This window comes from Camelina sativa, chromosome 10 (assembly GCF_000633955.1).
Source record: "Camelina sativa cultivar DH55 chromosome 10, Cs, whole genome shotgun sequence".
In the NCBI taxonomy this organism is placed as follows: Eukaryota; Viridiplantae; Streptophyta; class Magnoliopsida; order Brassicales; family Brassicaceae; genus Camelina; species Camelina sativa.
The window spans coordinates 24,824,879-24,844,028 of NC_025694.1; the positions used below are offsets into that span (position 1 = coordinate 24,824,879).

At 33.9% G+C, this 19,150-nt stretch overlaps 2 long non-coding RNA genes and 1 pseudogene across 2 annotated transcripts; 1 reads left to right on the plus strand and 2 right to left on the minus strand.

Moving 5' to 3' along the window:
- LOC104719838 lies at window positions 1,595-3,128 on the minus strand. The gene is made up of 3 exons (XR_756713.2): window positions 2,698-3,128; window positions 2,090-2,224; window positions 1,595-2,001 (listed from the first exon to the last, which is right to left on the minus strand). It is a non-coding gene; the product is annotated as an uncharacterized LOC104719838 (long non-coding RNA).
- On the minus strand, window positions 8,338-9,033 carry LOC104719839. Its single transcript, XR_756714.2, has 3 exons — window positions 8,866-9,033; window positions 8,504-8,566; window positions 8,338-8,417 (listed from the first exon to the last, which is right to left on the minus strand). It is a non-coding gene; the product is annotated as an uncharacterized LOC104719839 (long non-coding RNA).
- LOC104719840 lies at window positions 15,765-18,483 on the plus strand (annotated as a pseudogene).

Genomic DNA, 19,150 nt, shown 5'->3' on the forward strand with positions numbered 1-19,150 from the left:
AACTTAACACGAGTTTTAAAAGCCTCCTCAGGCAAATAATTCTAAGTTTCTGATAAAAGCCCTCCCAGGCAAGTCGAAATAAGCAAAGGATTTAAATGCCTTCCCATGCAAGCAAGTCGAGTCTCGGATAAAAGCCCTCCCGGGCAAACAAAACAAAGTTCAGAGATAAGAAAAAATAAAAAGAACAAACACAGATAACGATCAGACGTCTCCCTTCCCCAATCCGACCTCCGGATCCGCCGCATCACCTACGTTACTCCCATGTTCATTCAAACCGCACGGCACCCTGGTCCCTGCGTCAACCTCCATCGGAGCGACTGAGTCATCCGAAACCTGAGGAAGGTCGAGCTTGCCTAGCGAGAAGTCCGAAACCACAAGAGATTTGGACCGAACCGTTAGCGCTGCCTTCTGGGTCTCGAGGATCCTCAGCTCTTCTTCAACCGAGGTCTTGCCCTCGCTGACCTGCTTAATCAGAAGGAGGTTGGATTCGATCTTGGCTAGGTCGCCGTCAACCTCAGCCTTCTCCTTCTTCTTCTCCCACTTGCTCTTGATTGAATCCAGAACCCCCCGATAGTCTTGAGCCAGCCTCACCTTCGCATCATGGACCGCCATCTGGGTCGCCTCAGCGTGCAGTCGCTCCGCCCCTGCGGCCTTATCCTTCAGCCACCTATTCTCCTTCAAGAGAAGGTCCCGGTCCCCCGCGGCTTTAACCTGGGCAGCCTTGGCAGCAGCAAGCTCGCCCTCGATTGCCGCCAGCCTTCCTTGAACAGCTCTCAGGGAGGTCACCTCCCGGTCAAGGGAATCGGCTCTACCGACAGCAACGGCCTCCTTCTCTTGGGCAGCTTTCAGGGTCGTCGTCAGCTCGTGGATCACCCTGGTCGTGTTCTCGAGCTCGGTCGACTGAGGGATGTCTTTCACTCTCCGCTCATAAAGAGATAAACGCAGCAGGGAAGAGAAGAAAAGGCAGTTAACGAGCAGAAATAAGTTCTCAAAAATTCCCAAGCAAAGAGGAGAGGAGAAAGAATTACCTTGAAGTGGTGGATGGGTGCGCGGTTATGACGAGACGTGTGAATAGTGACTTATGAGTCATAATGGTTTTGGTTTTCGTGATCCCTGGGATCTCGCTTCTTTAATCTGGGCCATCCAAACCGTTCATCTTAACCGTCAGATCTTAAGAGAGAGAGAGTAATCATTATGAAGATCTCGGAAGCTGAGATTCAGTGTGTTTCCCCCGAGAAGGATCGCGAAACTGAAACGACGAAAGATTCTCTAGATATTCGCCTTCTCAACCTCTAAAATTAGGTTAAAAAGGCTGGAGGGCAATTGTTAGTGTTGGATTTCACGGGTCGTAGGCCCAAAGAAAAGCCCACTAAAAACCGGACGCCATACCAGTGAGTGGGCTGGGCACGAGCCTAGGAAGAGAGTTCGGATGTGCGATATGGTCAATCTAAGGATGAGGTTCGGAGGAGATCAAAGAGAAGTTGGAGTAACTTGAGCTTAAATACTCGATCTCTGTAAAGAAAAAAATATATAATTATAAACGAATACAACACAGAAAATCAATACAAAATCCAGTTCGCTTATTTTTCATTGTTCTTCATTGTTCTTGTCGATTTATACCGAAATTCTGCCTAGATCTTATTTCTCAGTTAAATCTTTCTAGTTGTTGTTTCTGATATCAACACAACCCAATCACTTTTTGAGACTCGACAATAGAGAATCTGAAAGGCGAGCCACCACATGTAAACCACAATTCATGTGAGTTGGTAGTCACAATTTGGCAACATAGAAAGTTATGAACAAGTATACCAGATAATAAACATCGCCGAAATGGGAACGAAAATAATGACCCGAACTGAGATTTTTTTTAGCATCGCCAACTCAGAAGCCCATCAATGTCCAAGGTGTCAAGAAGATATTGCGGCTTTGAGTATCAATTCACCCTGCTGTTCGGCGGATATCGGTCCGTTGAAAAAAACCGTTCTGGCAATGACTTCTCACCTTCGTCAAGAGTATACCAAATTTAGAGTTTAAAAAACCGAAGTGCAACTACCAATTCACAAATATAGGGTCTTTTAACGCTACAAACCATGAGTAAACTTAATAGTTGGATCGCCACCACATTCACGTCCAGATGTATCCTCCTGACCATCATTCTCGAGAGAGACAACACAACAGACACTTGCAGTATGATAGTTTAAACTCTCAGCAACTTCTTTTACACCTGCAATAACGGTAGATGTGTCAGCTTCGGATGTTAAGATCCATCAAATACAATTTCCGATGTCAAAATCTTTTTGTACACTAAATGCGACGGATATAAAAGGGAACATAATCAGCTGCTTGCATCAAACAAGCGGCAGACATGATATTTTGCAGATTTCCGTCAGCATTTTTTTTATTGTGCTTAATCAGAAGTGGAGATGAAAAATGCATCATTCTGGCAACAATGACCATGTTATTGAAAATGGATTTCAAATTTCATATATAATCCACTTGGGGAGCAAACTGCCAAGATGAGAAAACTATTGTACAAGAAATAGAGAAACCGAGACAAACGCAATCGTTGTCTGTAGAAGTAAATCTATAATATTGCGATGCTCCGAAACATTTAATTGAACTAACTATCAAAAAACACAGTAAGTAGCCACTGCAAATGTCAGATTATACAGAGAAAAAAATGAAAGTCGGACCAACCTAGACATCGTCGGGTCCGATTCCCTTACAATTTCGCGGCTACATGTACCTCTGAAATCGATTGACTCTGTGTCCGACGCTTAGACATAGCCTGGGGAGATTTCACTTTGACCCGACGTTTTATTCTCCTTTATTTGCTTTCCAATTGAGTTGGGGAAGCACCCGCCATAATCGATTTACTCCTGGTTTTAACCATGACTAATGCGAGGGTCGAAATTCCAAGTCGTATATACCAGTAAACGAAGGATCGGCGTAGAAAGATATCGCAACAATGAACACAACCTATCAGCGGAGTTTAAAGGAGTGGTCAACAGGATAACCTAGTGGTTTTTCAATACGGAAGCGAAGGGCAGTCAAACTATGACGTCAGGTAGGCGAAGGAGAATCTTGCCTTTTTCACCGGAAGACGTACCTGATTTGGAAAGGTACGAAGAAAGTACCTAAAAAGAAAAATAATTAGTAGAATAGTGCCTTTTTGTTAATTTCTCTAAAAAAGTATATATAGTAATGCTCCGGTTTACTAAACCAAGCAAATCAACTCAGTTTAACATTTATAAACCGGTTTTGGTTTATTAAACTAAATCAAACGGGTCTAATTCTTGATTTATAATTTGATTTCCATTCTGGGTTAAGAGTTGGATTCAGATTTCAAAAACCCGTTTAGCTCAATTGAAACCAAGATTCTTTTCCGACGATCGGAATACAGTAATAAACGATCAATAAACGATCGGACCCTCACATCTTCCAATTTTGCCCGACGAAGTAATAAAGGGAAGCTGTTGCGTTGTTGTCGGTGAGGGTCTGATCGCTGCTGCAGCTTCGGGACAAGAAGACTCTAACACCTCCTCCTCCTCCTCCTCCTTCGGATTCGATTTGATTCGAAGATCCATTAGGTTTTGTCGCAGCTTAGCCATAGCTTCGGACAAAGACTTTAACGCCTTTCGGGGTTCGGTTTCCTCCTCCTCCCCATCCTTCTCCGCCTTCGGATTCGATTGATCCATTAGGTTTTCTCGCTTTCCCTTCCCCATAATCCTCGACTGAGTAACTAACTTGGAATCATCATCATCATCGAGTTTGGTATTTCTTTTTATATAAACCAACTAGGTAACAACGTGCACATAAGGATAAATAGATTTAAGGAAAATTATTATAAGTAAAATTATTATCCTAGAACTATTATCTGTTTGTATGTTTGTGTTAAACATATTATGTAACTAAAGTTTTTTATTTAATTATTCAAAGTTACATTTTTGTGTAAAAAATATGTTTTATTTTTGAAATCTTTGAATGTGTAAGAGATTTTATGGTAGAGAAAATATTGATAAAATGTTACTATTTATTGAAACATGTCTTTTGTGTGGTTTTAAAAATCAAATTCATATATCTTATGTTTTTTTTTGTAATCATAACAATTTTGCATGTTTCTTATGTAACCATAACAATATATACTAAATTATTCAGTAGTTTAATTATTTAATTTTATTATATGATAGTAACAATCGGATTCTAAACTAAATTTTCTGAAGATAATCTAATTTATTGATTTAATATTTTTGATTAGGCTATTTAAATCTTTTGAGTTAGTCGTTTTGTTAATATTTTCTATAAATGACGGATTATTACCAAAAAACTATTACGAAAAAATTTGTGAAATTCCAAAATCAACATGTAAGAATACATTTCACCCGTGAAATATGTGAACGTGGTAAATAAAATATTTATAAAATATTACAATTTGTGGCAATATATATATTTTTATGTGCTTTAAAAATCAAATTTATATTTATGGTTTATCGAGTAACTATAAATTTTTTGCATAATCTAATAATCACTCATTTTAAATATTTTATGATTTTTTTGTGGGTACTAACTTTATTTATAATGATAAAGGTTATTGTCTCATTCCTTTTTAATAGCAAATATATGAATATAAAATTAGAACGTATATTCCTGTTTGGTTATCAATATTTCCATTGTTTTTAATGAATAATCACACTAAATGTTGAGATTAATTAGTTTACATACTTATATATATATATAAATAAGAGATAATTGGCAAAAACATACATTTTTGATACTTAATTTGAAAACCCATACATTCACTATTTACAATTAGAAAAACCCACCTTGACCACTGTTCAACTATTTCTACAGCCCTTTTTGCCATTCAAAATCCTACTTAATTACATCTCATACCATTATTCCTCTTTTCTTCCATTTTCTTGATTTTTTAAATAATTGTTAATATAATTTTTTTAGAAAACTTTTTAGATACAAAAAAAAATTATATTTTTTCTTTACAATTTGATATGAATTTTGTATCCATACACCTTTTTAATTGTACGGATGTTTATACACCTTATTAAGTGTACAGATGTCTGTACACATTATTAAGTGTACGGATGTATATACACATTATTAAATGTACAGATGTAATTTGTTTAATTTTTAGGGTTTTAAATGTCTGTACTGTAATGGTTTTGTAAAAATTATATTTGTGCATTTAATAATATGTACAGATAAATGTGTACAGACATCTGTACACTTAAGAAGGTGTACGGATACAAAATTTGTAAAAAATATTTAACATTATGAAATAAAATTATCAAACAAAATGCATATCAAATTGTAAAGAAAAAAACATAGATTTTTTGTATGTGGAATGTATATTCCTATTTGGTTATCAATATTTCCATTTTTTAATGAATAATCACACTAAATGTTGAGATTAATTAGTTTACATACTTAGATATATATATAAATAATCACACATCATGATATCCTCTAATTTGTTGTCATTTTTATATCTATTTATGAATATATATATATATATATATATATATATATATAAATCTATATTTATTTGGAATTAAGTCTCTTTAATGAGTTACAGATAATTCATGGGTAATATACTTCCTTTTATAATCAATTATAATAACTATTGAAAGCTTGTTATTTAAATTTTTATGGTAATAATACTAACATAAAAATAATATTTTGTTTTTATATGATTTTGTTAATAAGTTATATGTTCTTTATTTTATTAACGTTATATTAATTGATATGTTTTTATATCCTTTTCAGAATATTTTACTTATATTGATTTTAAGAAATCAATATAACTTTAATTTATATATTTGTAAGTAAATTTTAGTGAAATTTTGCCTTAAAATAGTATGTAATTATTTAATTAGTTTTAATATATGATATTTAAATTTGTGTGAGAAGTGATGACATATCTAATTATTATTCAGTTAATCATTTTTTTTTGAAAATATAATGGCAAGTTAATGTAATTAAGTAGAAAATTTAAAAGTATTTTGCTAAAAGGTGCACAGAGCTCTCTAGTGGCGATACGTCAGCTTTTTCAAAAGTGTGTTTCTTTATTAATATATAGGGTATTTTTTGTTTTTATAGAAAATTTACAAATAAAAAAACAGGAAATTTAATAATTTATTACCCACCGAAGTTAATAACTAACTAATTTTGAAAAGGCCAAAATTGTTGTGTGTTTAAGCGACCCGGTCAAGCGAGAAAACCTAATTAATGGATTCTCCGATCAAATCTAATCCGAAGGCGGAGGAGGCGGTGTTAGTGTCTTCTTGTCCCGAAGCTGTGGCGGAGGAAACCAAAAAGGCGTTAGAGTCTTTGTCCGAAGCTGCGGCAAAGATCGTTCCCTCAGATCTTGCGGCTTTCCTCGCCAAACAAAACGTAATGTGAAAATTCTTTTCTCTGCTCGGTGGTACATACAGTCAGTTGTTGGTTTGGTTATCAGGCTGTGCCGAAGGCCGCTTTTTGGAGTTTTTACTTTTACCTCGAGAGAGCTTTTTCCCAAGTATCATCACAATGGTTGAACGTGTTCAAGAAATTTCCTTGGTCCCATGATGTCTCATCATCGCATATTCCTAAATTTGTCTACGAAACATCAGATGCTTGGATCAACCAACTTCAAACTGATAAACACTGTACTTTCGTTATGTGGGCACTTGATCGCCTTCTCACTAGTTGGGCTGCACATGCACAAGATACTACTACTTGTTCTTCCAAATCTTCTGAGGTGGTTTATTTTGTTTCCTGTGATATTGAATGGTGTTGTATTCACTCACTCAGTTATCTTTTGTTTCTCTTATTACTCCATTGTTTTCTACTTGTAGGTGGCAGCATTTGTTGCATTAGCGATCATGTTGCGTAGTAAACCTCTTGCTTTGACTTATCTTTTTCCCATGCTGAGGGACAGTCCTAGGTATCACGGCGAGGACAAGCTTCCGGTTATACTTTGGCCGATGGCTCAGGTTATTTTTAATTTTTGTAAACTAGCTAGGATAGGAGGACCTACCACATACGAGTGTGTCTGAAATTTGTGTTTTGTGTTAATTTTTCCTTCAACTGTAAAATGGTGACAGGCCTACTTCAAAAGTGATTTATCTGCTGGCTTGTATTCATCGGCGAATAACTTGTTACCACTAGCCGATAATAACAAGGGCTACAGCCCTCAGTCAGTGGATCTCATACTGCGATTTGTTGAGATGTGAGTCCAGTTTTATTTTTTCTCTTGTCATTTCCCTCATCTGCTGTATGTAATGTTGTAACAACCATATCTTTTTTTTTCTTTTTAAATCAGCATTTTGTCGGAGCCAGACGCTCGGACCATACTTTTAGATGAAGCTGCTGTTAGGAAGGAAGATCAGCTGCTAATTCCACCTTCTTCATTTGAGATCTTGGTGCGGCTTACATTCCCTGCGTCATCCGCTAGAGTAGTGGTAAATAGTAGTAGTAGTATAAACAAAACAAACACCTTAATGCGATTGTCGATTCTGATCACAAGCATGGTGCGCACAGGCGACAGTTTACCCCTTTTTGAAGGAAGTAGCGTTTTTACCAGGAAGCAACACAGTGAAACAGATATTCACTCTTTCCTTTAAATTATTTGGAGATGGTGTAGTTAAAGGAAATCCTTTTCTTGCCAAGGAAGCTACAGCAATCGCTTTCAGGTGTGTGACTGAAAACGTTGATTGCTTCATGCAATGGGATATTCTCTATAAAAAGAACATAGAAGCTAGTGTTGCTCTTCTTAAAAAGCTTGTAGACGAATGGAAGGATCATTCCCTCAGACTATTTAGTCTATTATCATCACCGAGTGATACTCTCACTGTCAAAGCTGCTATACATAAGTTCAGGATAAAGGTAATTAATACCTTTCTTAAACTCTTGTAAGCTATAACTAGTAATGTCACCCGTATCTTCATATCTGACCTCACCTGCTATTTATGCCTGTAGAACAAAAATGCCATCACTGAAGGAGTAGCCAATTGTTTTCTTTACAAAGAAGCTGACAAGTCTTGCAAACTGATCTCGAGCAGACTCTCCCGTGATGATTTGGATCTGCCGCCGGTTAGTGAATACTGTAACCGCCGATGAGATAGATAGATAGACCCACAAAAATCAAAATTTCAATTATTTTTAGTCCTTTTTGTTTAGTGGTTCGCAGCTGTGTTGGGGGAGGATGAGGAGGCGGTGGAGATCCCCGACGAAGAAGAAGTAAAGGTAAGTGTCAATATGATAACCTCCCGCCATAAACCCTAATTAAACTCAACAAAATATATATATATATATATATATATATGAAATTCAATATATATACGCCCCACGTTTGTTTGCGTCTTTAATACTCTCCACAGTTTTTGTCAAGTCTTTTCCTTCATCAAGCTCCTTAGCAACCTCTGCTTGGAGAAGTCATATCAGTAGACAAAAAAAAAAAGAATCAAAGCTAAAAGAACATTGAGAGAAGTAAAAAAAAAGAACTCACTCTTAAGGAATTCAAGGTTCCCTGTAATGGCTGCATTCAGGAATTGCTGAACTTTCTCCCTCGCTAGAGTAAGAATTCAAAGAGTAAACAAAATTAGAGATTCAAAATTGCTACAAAACTTGTACTCTCGCACCAAGTGTTCAACTTCAATTCTTATCAACTTTGACCCCATAATAGAGCCAATCCAAAACTTTTGATTGAAATTAATACAAAACGAAAGAAAAAAACGAAACTTGGTCATCAGATCAATTCAACTAAAGAAAACTAAGAGAACCCATCAAGGAATCTAGAATTTAAACATTCAAAGAAAGAGATCGATACATCATTCATTCGAAACATATAGGAGCAAGAAGAGAGCAGACCTGCAAGAGCAGTAGAAGCATCAGGAGCCATAGCAGATACTAAGCCCTAACTTGTGTGTCTCGGATAAGTTAATGAAACTTGGAAGTAGGTTTTTGGATATCTCAGTTAGTTTCGTTCGTCGATACCGGAGTTTGTGTCTGATTATCTGAAGAAAGCTCAGAGTCAGAGAGGCTTCTAGGTTTTAAGAAGATTCAAGAGAGGAGGTGTTTTTAATCTTTTGATAGTTTTGAAATTTACACCCTCATATTTTTAACTATTACGAAACACACCCAATAATTTTATTTATATTAAACATACACCCCACTTCTCAAATCTTAGATGCAAATTTGCTCATGTAAATTTAGAGTTAAATTGCAATAATATCAACAAAAAAATATAGTTTAAAAATCGATTATCTAAAGCCCAAAAAGCGTTAGCTTCTTTGTCCGAAGCTGTGGCTAAGCTGCGACAGCTTAAATTTTCAGAGAAGATCAGAGGAAGAAGAAGAAGAAGAAGAAGAAGAAGAAGAAAAAAAATTGAAGCATAAATTTTCCTCAAAAAAAAAAAAAAAAATTCCTCAAATTAGGGATTTAAAAACCCAATCCACTTGACGACAAAAAGAAAACCCAATCCACTTTGTAAATTTTGGTTTGTAAGGTAAACCGGAGCTGTACAAGAAATACGGATTAACTAAATTAATAACATTCTAATTTAACCGGAGCTGTACAAGATATACGGATTAACTAGTGTTGATAATCTAACCGTAAGCACATGTTAATAAGAGGTTGAGCAATAAGGCCAACATCTCTAATGCATATTTACCTTGTTGGTGATGAGTATATTCAGCGAGAAAACTATAAACCTACAACATCAGTACATCACAAACATCCTCGTTTGTGTACTAGCCACGGACTTGCATATTGTTTAATAACCCAGATAGAAAATGATATGCAGCGAGATATTTCATTTGTCACCCGAAGATCATCACATCACAGACCAAAGACGATTAAAATAATTAACCACTAACTTTTGTCAGTGAAGTAGAATACGAAATCCTCTTCGGCTTTTGCAGTGTTTGAAGACGATATTGTGCATTTACACAGGCAGATCCGGATACTTCTTTGTAAAATACTCAAATATTGATGTTTGAGATACTCCCACTATTCCATAAACATCAACAAAAAAATACAAATTAGTAAATATTATGTTTGGAATGGGTTATGAAATACAAATTAGTTAGTATATATGTGTAAAAATACAAACCTTGACATCATTACTGTTTTCACGGACATGCGGAATTGTTTTGCTTGGTCACCTCCGTTCTCTAATATGCCAATCACTACCTCCCATAATTATTTGTGCATTTTTTTTTTGTTATTGATGTCAAAGAAATTTTGATATAGAATACCCGGTGCTGGCGATATCCGGGCCCAAATAGGATTTTTTTTTTTTTAGGCTTTGTAAAAAATAAAAACTGATATATATTTTGTTTATTATGGGTTCTTAATAATTTTTTTATTAATTTTGGAGAAATTTTTGTTAACTATTTTAGCCCAAAATATTTTTTTTATTAGCCATTAATTCCCATAAATTTTTTTTGTTAATTTTGGGGAATTATGGTGCTTTTTTAATATGAGATTTTTTTTGCTAATTTTGTAGTTTTTTTGCTAATTTTGGGCTAGTTTATTAATTATGAGGCCTTTTTGCTAATTATGAGGCCTTTTAATTAAACTTGGGTTGACTTTGCTAATTTTTGGGGTCTTCTTTAACTATTTTACTGAGATTTTTTATTAATTATGGGCCTATTACTTGTTTAAATTTATTAATTTTTCAAAAATAAATATTCTTACAAAATGGATATCGAAAATCTGAGGCCTCATAAAAATGTTTTTTAAAATTTTTTGATGCATGACCGGGCCTGACAAGATCTATAAAATGGTGACTGGCCAAATTCCAGAAATTCACCTTCTGACATGACCAAAAAATGGTTCGTCAATGCTCTTTCGGCAATAAGACTGCAGAAAAAAACCAATGAGATTAGTTGTTTTTTTAAAATTTACAAAATAAGAAACAAATAACATTATCGGTATGTATGTGGTGTTCTAATCAAATTATTGATCAGATTGTAAGCTTCCGGGCTTTGTTTAACTATGACCATTGACCATGAAGGATAGAATAACCAATAACTTATCCAAGGAAAAATAAATCGTTTTGCAAACCTTCTTCTTTATAAACAAAATTTACAAAATATATTTACTATATTATATGATGAGCAGTATCTTCGATCTTGGATGTGTAGTGTTATCGAGCAAATTATGAATATGTTGAATGACATTTCTGTAATTAGAACTAAAAATAAGGATAAATGTAGTTTAAAAAAAGAGGAAGAGAGAGAACTAATAAATTTATAACTGAGACTAGATAATTTATTTTTCAGTCAACCATGTATATTAATTAATATAGCCCATATTATTATATTATATTGTATAATATGATAACTCGTTTAACTCAATAATTATGCTCTAAGACATACGATGTGGAATTATCATGATACTATAATATTTAACATATAAATAAAATAGTTATCTACACAAATCAAAAATTATTTGACACTATTTGGTGATAAATAGTCTAATGGATATCATAAAATAATATCATTAAAATTAGATTAAAATCAAGTTTATATTGATATCAATATATGTAAAATTGTAAATTTATTCTGATTATTCGCTAAAATTACAAAATATATTTCTTATATCATATGATGAACAATATCTTTGATCTTGGATGTAAAGTATTATCGAGCAGATTATGAACAGTGACAATAGAATATATTGAATGATATTTTTGTAATTAGAACTAAAAATAAGGATATACAGTGATATTAACTTATCTATAAATTAATAACGTTGTGATCATGACATTTTGTTAATTTATATTGATATTAACTTATCTTTAAATTAATAAATAATATATAATATAGATATATATATTTTAATTTTTAAAATTCTTAAATATTATGAGTTGAGAAAATTTTAGCAAAAGAAGATTAGACTTTGGAATGTTATAAATTTTATGGTTTTACAATTGAATTTGTAATATTTAGAAAAAATTATTGACGGTAAATTAGAAATACTATAAAAAATTCACTTATAAACATGATATACATAAATTCAAATTTATAATAATAATATTACTTGTCTTATTGTAATAACCTATAAAACATCAAAATGAAAATGATGCTTATCTAGAAATTTGAAAACTTTGAAAATTTTTAGCAATTTTTATAATATGTTATACTCCCTCCGTTTTATAATATAGGATGTTTAGAAAAGTTTTTTTGTTTCATAATATAGGATGTTTTCAAGTTTCTATGTAACTTTTAGATTAGTTTAATATTTTATATTATGTAGTCCTGTTTGTGATTGGTTAAACTTTTTTAAAGTGGTCATTTCTTAATCTGCGTGCTTTACTCAAAACATCTTATACAGTAAAACCTCTATAAATTAATAATGTTGGGACTGCATAAATTTATTAATTTATAGAGGTTTTATTTTATCGATAAATTAATAATTATTAATTTATAGAGATATTGTCCATATTTGGTAATTTTTTTTAAAAAAAAATTTAAAACTAAGATTTAATTGTTATAAATAATATTTTTATATAATCAATTACAAGGAAAATAACAATTCTCATGTTTTGAAGAGAAAACTAGAAGTGTTTAATATAGTAGGATTATTAGAAAAGAGGTCTACCAAAAATTAATGTTCATATATATACATATATTTTGATAATTTTATAAAATTATTAATTTATATTATTGTTGGGACCATATATTTACAAAGGATTTTCAAGAAAAGTATTATTTTATTATATTATCGAATTATGTCCAAAATTACATTGGTCCCAACTTGGGTCCGGAGAAATTTATTAATTTATAGAGAGTATTAATTTACCAAGGTTTGACTGTATTTTGAAACGGAGGGAGTATAATATTTTATAATATTTTAGTTTAAAAATACAACATAACAAATGTTTTATAGTTATGAGCTGTAGGAGAAAATCTATCATTATAATGCATATATATATATGTATATTGATGGTAAACTCTATAAATTATATATATATATATATATATTTGTGTGTGTGTAAATTTACATGATTATTAAATTATGATATTATTGGGATCATCTTTTACCTAGGAATTTCAAAAAAATTATTTTCTTATTATTTTATTGAACTTTGATATTTTTTACACTGATCCGACTCGTAAATAATAAAATTTATTAATTTATAGTGTTTACTAATTTATACAGTATTAATTTATAGAATTTTTAATATATGTGGTTTAAAACTGAGACTAGATCTTTTATTTTTAAGTCAACCATGTATAATATAGCCCAAATTGAAAATCATACGAGTGATCAACAAACCAAAATCTACTGAGCATGCACAAACAAAACGAAGAAGAAGACAAAAAAACCCCAACGGAAAAACGCAAATTACTTTCATGAGTTATTGAGTAACTCGTTTGCCAATGAAATAACAGAACTACTCAATTAGAATAAGTAACCAAAGCAAGGCAACGTACCCCCGCAACCGGGCTAGCCGACGATGAGAGTGACTTTAATTAGTAACTTTCAAATTAATATTTTAATCGAATCATTTCTGCGTGGCTAATTTGTCATGGATGAACATCTAGGTGGAATGGAAGGGGTTTCAATTACCTTTATGTTGTTGCAGCATAAAGGGTATCAATCCAAATTTGAGTAAGATGCAAGCAACCAGAATATGATCAATTATATAAACTTCAGTAGTCACTACACACATTCAAATATTTAAAATCATCATTATCCATAACATCCAAAGAACAAGGACACTGTATTATGTGATTTTTGTATGCTCCATTGATCGATCCTTCATTTCAGGCTGTGCCTCAAAAACCCTATTAAATGATGTCTAAATTTTTCTTTGGTCGTCTCATTCTGATCTGTTGTATAATTTGTGTCATATAATTGAATTTTTGATTTGTTCTGTTTTCCAGCATTCATAATACAAAAGGGTTCTGAATACAAACAGATGATGTCCTGACAGATCTTGATGGAAAGTTGAGTTCAAGAACAATAGACGAATGTTAATAATTACTGCAAGAAGTTTATAACATAAAAAAAGTGTTCAGAATTATATAGATTTTACATACTCAAGACTCATTCAAATGGCCGTTTTAGGCTTTGAACCAGAAGAAGCTTTTATAAACCAGTCTCAGCCGCCATATGTTCTAGAAGTTCTCCAAAATCAGATCACTCAAGGCTAACTATATATAGACTATATAACGTAATTCACTAAGGCAGATGGAAACATTATTATGATTCTAGATTCAAGTCAAGATCACAAAGATAACAGTACTTTTTCTTAGTACTTATACAGCTAATTAAGGCCAATGGAAACAGGATTACGATTCTAAGAGCAATCAATCTGGCAAAAATGGTGAAAGTGTCAGTTCATGGGTTGATAACTTGTCTGTTTTCACTCATTGTCTCAGTAAGTGAATTCGAAACAGAACCTTGCTCATGGTCACGTCCACTTCGTGACTTATGTGTTGCTTATGAAACAAGTCACCACCAAATAATGTAAAACAGACGTTCTGATAGAGAACGAACTGACACATATCTGATTAAATACATGCAAGATAATTACATTCATGTAAATCAAACATTTGCAGACAGTGGGATTGACATTGGCTTTGATTAGTTAAAAGGGATCAACCTGTTTTACTCCTCAAGTAGGCTAAGTGTGTGGGAACCCTTAGGCGGCATATATCTGCTTTGGATGGAACCTGTTCACCTAATGATAGGTTTGTGACTTGAATCAAAAGATTATTATTATTACAAATTGTAGGAAAAGATGAAATAGTCAGAGATTTTACAAATCAGAATGGGAGCGTTTGACCAAGCTTCCTGAAGCAACTCCAACAACCTGTGTGTTTTAGTGCTATCCACATTCTCAGCTTTAGACACCTCAACAATTTGGTAGCAGATGTTCCCTACAGCTATAGGTTCACAGTCAAAATAGTCATCATATCCATCTTTCAAGATGTGTACACCACACTCAATATTGTTGTTATTATCTGAGCAGGTGAACTCACGATCATTACACCTTCTTTGTTTCTTGACAACAACTTGGTATTGGACATATCAAAAGATATATATACCGTATAAATGACACATTTAGTGCTCTATAGCATGTATCCAAAAGAATAAGCAGAAGATTTAATCGATCAAGTTTTTTTTGTAAAGACTGCACCTGAGATGAGTTCATAGCTGACTCCATGAGAAGATTCGGAGGAAACAGAAAATTTCCAAATTAAGGATCTGAAAACCCAATCCATTTGTAAATTTTGGTTTGTAAACCAAACCGGAGTTGCATTTTTTTAAAACACAATTAGTAAATTTTAATATTTTTGTTCTAATCACATCATTTCTGTTTATTTAATTCGTCTATGAAATGTTGTCATGCCACATATCTATTTTTTTTTGGTTGACAGCTCAACACATTCACGTATTGAATCATTGAGTGCTGAGTAAAAAATCTTCAGGACGCATGGATAATTTGGCGACGTGACGACCATAACATAAAAAGTATCTTATAGTATGACAAACTCGCGGGATGACATTATTATTATATATGGGACTCCAACGAACCAGGACATGCATGTTTTCAACGATTAATCACAATTCTGGGAAAGAAAAAAATATACGTTTCTGTCCACCTTTTGATTCCTTTCTCCTTTGAATCTACCGGTGAATCCAAGTTTTATTGTCTGGTAACGGTGAGAGACGTTCTCTACAGGTAAAATTGAGACGGTTGATAATTCCATTCTCTCTTAAAGTTTCTAAGATTCTTGTTTGGTGTGATCAGGTTTTTTTGTGATTGTATGATGTGATTTTTGTATGCTCGCTCCATTGATCGATCCTTGACTTTCTATAAAAGGATCTTCGTTTCAGGTTTTTTTTGTTTTGCCTCAAAACCCTATTTAATAATGTCTGAAATGTTTCTTTGGTCTAATTCTGATCTGCTGCAGTTGAAATTTTGATTGGTTCATTCAACAGTTTTGTTGCTTTTGATTAGAGAGAGAAAAGAGATTTTGAGGATTTTCACAACAGAACATTTGTCTGTCTGATGGAGCAATTCAGACAAATCGGCGAAGTTCTTGGAAGTCTTAATGCACTTATGGTATTACAAGATGATATCTTGATCAACCAAAGACAATGCTGTCTCTTGTTAGATATCTTCAGTTTAGCGTTCAACACTGTAGCCGAAGAGATCAGACAGAATCTCAAGCTTGAAGAGAAGCAGACTAAATGGAGAGCTCTTGAACAACCTTTAAGGGAGCTTTACAGAGTTTTCAAAGAAGGTGAGTTGTACGTTAAGCATTGTATGGACAGTAGTGACTGGTGGGGCAAAGTTATCAATCTTCATCAAAACAAAGATTGTGTTGAGTTTCATATACACAACTTGTTCTGTTATTTCTCTGCCGTTGTTGAAGCCATCGAGGCCGCTGGTGAGATTTCGGGTCTTGACCCTTCTGAGATGGACAGAAGGAGAGTTGTCTTCTCAAGAAAGTATGATATAGAGTGGAATGATCCTAAGCTGTTTCAATGGAGGTTTGGGAAACAGTACTTGGTACCAAGGGATATTCTCAGCCGGTTTGAGAATTCTTGGAGAGAAGATAGATGGAATCTAGTGGAGGCATTACAACAGAAGAGGAAATCAGACAGCGATGATATTGGCAAAACCGAGAAGCGTTTAGCTGACTTGCTTTTGAAGAAGTTAACCGGTTTGGAGCAGTTTAACGGGAAACTGTTTCCAAGCTCTATACTTCTTGGTTCAAAGGACTACCAAGTGAAGAGACGGTTAGATGCAGATGGACAATACAAGGAGATTCAATGGCTAGGTGATAGCTTTTGCGCTAAGGCACTTTTTCAGCGATCTTGAACCGCTAAGTTCTGAGATTTCATCTCTTTTAGCGCTTTGTCATTCTAATATACTTCAGTACCTATGTGGATTCTATGATGAAGAAAGGAAAGAATGTTTTTTAGTTATGGAGCTAATGCACAAAGATTTGCAGAGTTACATGAAAGAGAACTGCGGACCAAGAAGAAGATATCTCTTCTCGGTACCAGTAGTGATTGATATCATGCTGCAAGTTGCAAGGGGAATGGAGTATCTCCATGGAAACGATATCTTTCATGGAGATTTAAACCCTATGAACATTCTTTTGAAAGAGAGGAGTCACACTGATGGTTATTTCCATGCGAAAATTTCTGGATTCGGTTTATCTTGTGTCAAAGCTCGGTCATCCTCGAGACCAGGCAGTCCTGATCCTTTGATATGGTACGCACCTGAAGTTCTAGCGGAGATGGAACAAGACTTGAATGGTAAAACTCCGAAATCGAAGTTGACTCATAAAGCTGATGTGTATAGCTTTGCAATGGTGTGTTTTGAGCTCATAACAGGTAAAGTTCCATTTGAAGATAGTCATCTTCAAGGTGAACAAATGGCCATCAACATTAGGATGGGAGAGAGGCCTCTGTTCCCTTTCCCTTCACCAAAATACCTCGTTAGTCTGATTAAACGGTGTTGGCACTCAGAACCGAGTCAGCGTCCTAACTTCTCTTCGGTTTGTCGGATACTACGTTACATCAAGAAGTTTCTAGTTGTGAATCCAGATCATGGTCATCCTCAAATGCAAACTCTACTAGTTGATTGTTGGGATCTAGAAGCAAGGTTCTTGAGAAAGTTCCCAGGTGATGCAGGGTCTCACACGGGGTCGGTGAACCAAATCCCTTTCCAACTATACTCATACCGGGTTTTGGAAAGAGAGAAGATGAATCCAAACAATAAAGAAAGCTTAGAGGGAAGTAGTGAATCTGAAAGCGTTTCAGTTGTTGAAGATCCACCCAATGCCATGATTACAAGAGATACAAAGTCATTGTGTTTAGATACAATATCTGAATACTCAGATACAAGATCAGTCTACTCAGAAGCTCCCATCAAAAAGGTCTCAGGTTTAAAGAAGAGCGGCGAAATGGCAAAGCTCAGAAAAAGTCCAAGCTTAGGTTAGTCCTACTCACTCTAATTCTCACTATATTCATGACATGCATGATTTTTAAGTTGTTAGATCATCAAAAAGACAACTATCTTTACGTTAATAGCATCAATGCAGGTTCAGAGAAGTTGAGATCTACAGGAACTTCACCGGTAAAGGCAAGACCATCACCAATTGAGTCCATTTGGAAGAAGCATTAAAGCAAGGAAAGATAATAGATTGCCTTTGAGTCCAATGAGTCCTCTAAGCCCAGGAATACGTAGACAACAAACTGGTCATGCTTCAGACTCTGAGCTTACTTAGCTTTTCATCAAAACTAGAGAAGAAGGAGAAGATCCATGAAAAAACAGAGGACATAATTTTTTGGTCAGTATTCAAAGGAGAGTTCATAGTTTCATACATGAAAAAAAGAAAAAATACAGAATCAAAAACAATGAGGTAGAGATTTTTGTATACATTTTGTGGTTAATTTAGAGTTTTTGTCTTCAAGAGTATGGTTTTTTGGTAGTGGAAGTTTGGAACTACACCGGGCCAAGAGTGAATTTTCAAGATTCAAATTTTTGTAACCCATTAAATATAATAATTTGCAATAATTATTTATGTTTGTCGTCAGGGTTAACAGTAGAGAATTTAATTAGAAATGTTATTTTCAAAAAAAAAGGTTGTGGAAAATGCCACTTTTCAATTTTTTTCAAAAATGTATTTTTTCAATTCTGTGCCATATACGACAAGACGAAAATACACCTGTATTAAAGAGCACCCAAAGCAGCATTAATGAACGATTTTTCATTTAATAATTGATTCTTAACATCTACGATTAAAGTTTTGATTGGTTTTGGGAATAAATTGTGATTGCATTAGTTTAACTCATCATTCTCCAAGACAAAACTTTTGGTTGTTGTAACTAAATGTAAACACTTTTTTTAGTAAGCAATAGACACAATATTAAACAGATATGACCCACTTAAGAGAATGAAGGATATAATAGTGGTAGACAAGTCTAGTATTTGTTGACGTGAATGAACTAGTTCGTCATGCCTGCTTGACCATGTTTCTCTAGGGAGAACTAGGTTTAGAATTGTTTGAGTCTGAGTAGGTTATGCCAATAGATTGGATTAGCTAAGTCGTGATGTTCATTGTCTATGGATAGTTTGCTTGTGGCATGTTAAACACTCTGTAGACTAGGAGACTCT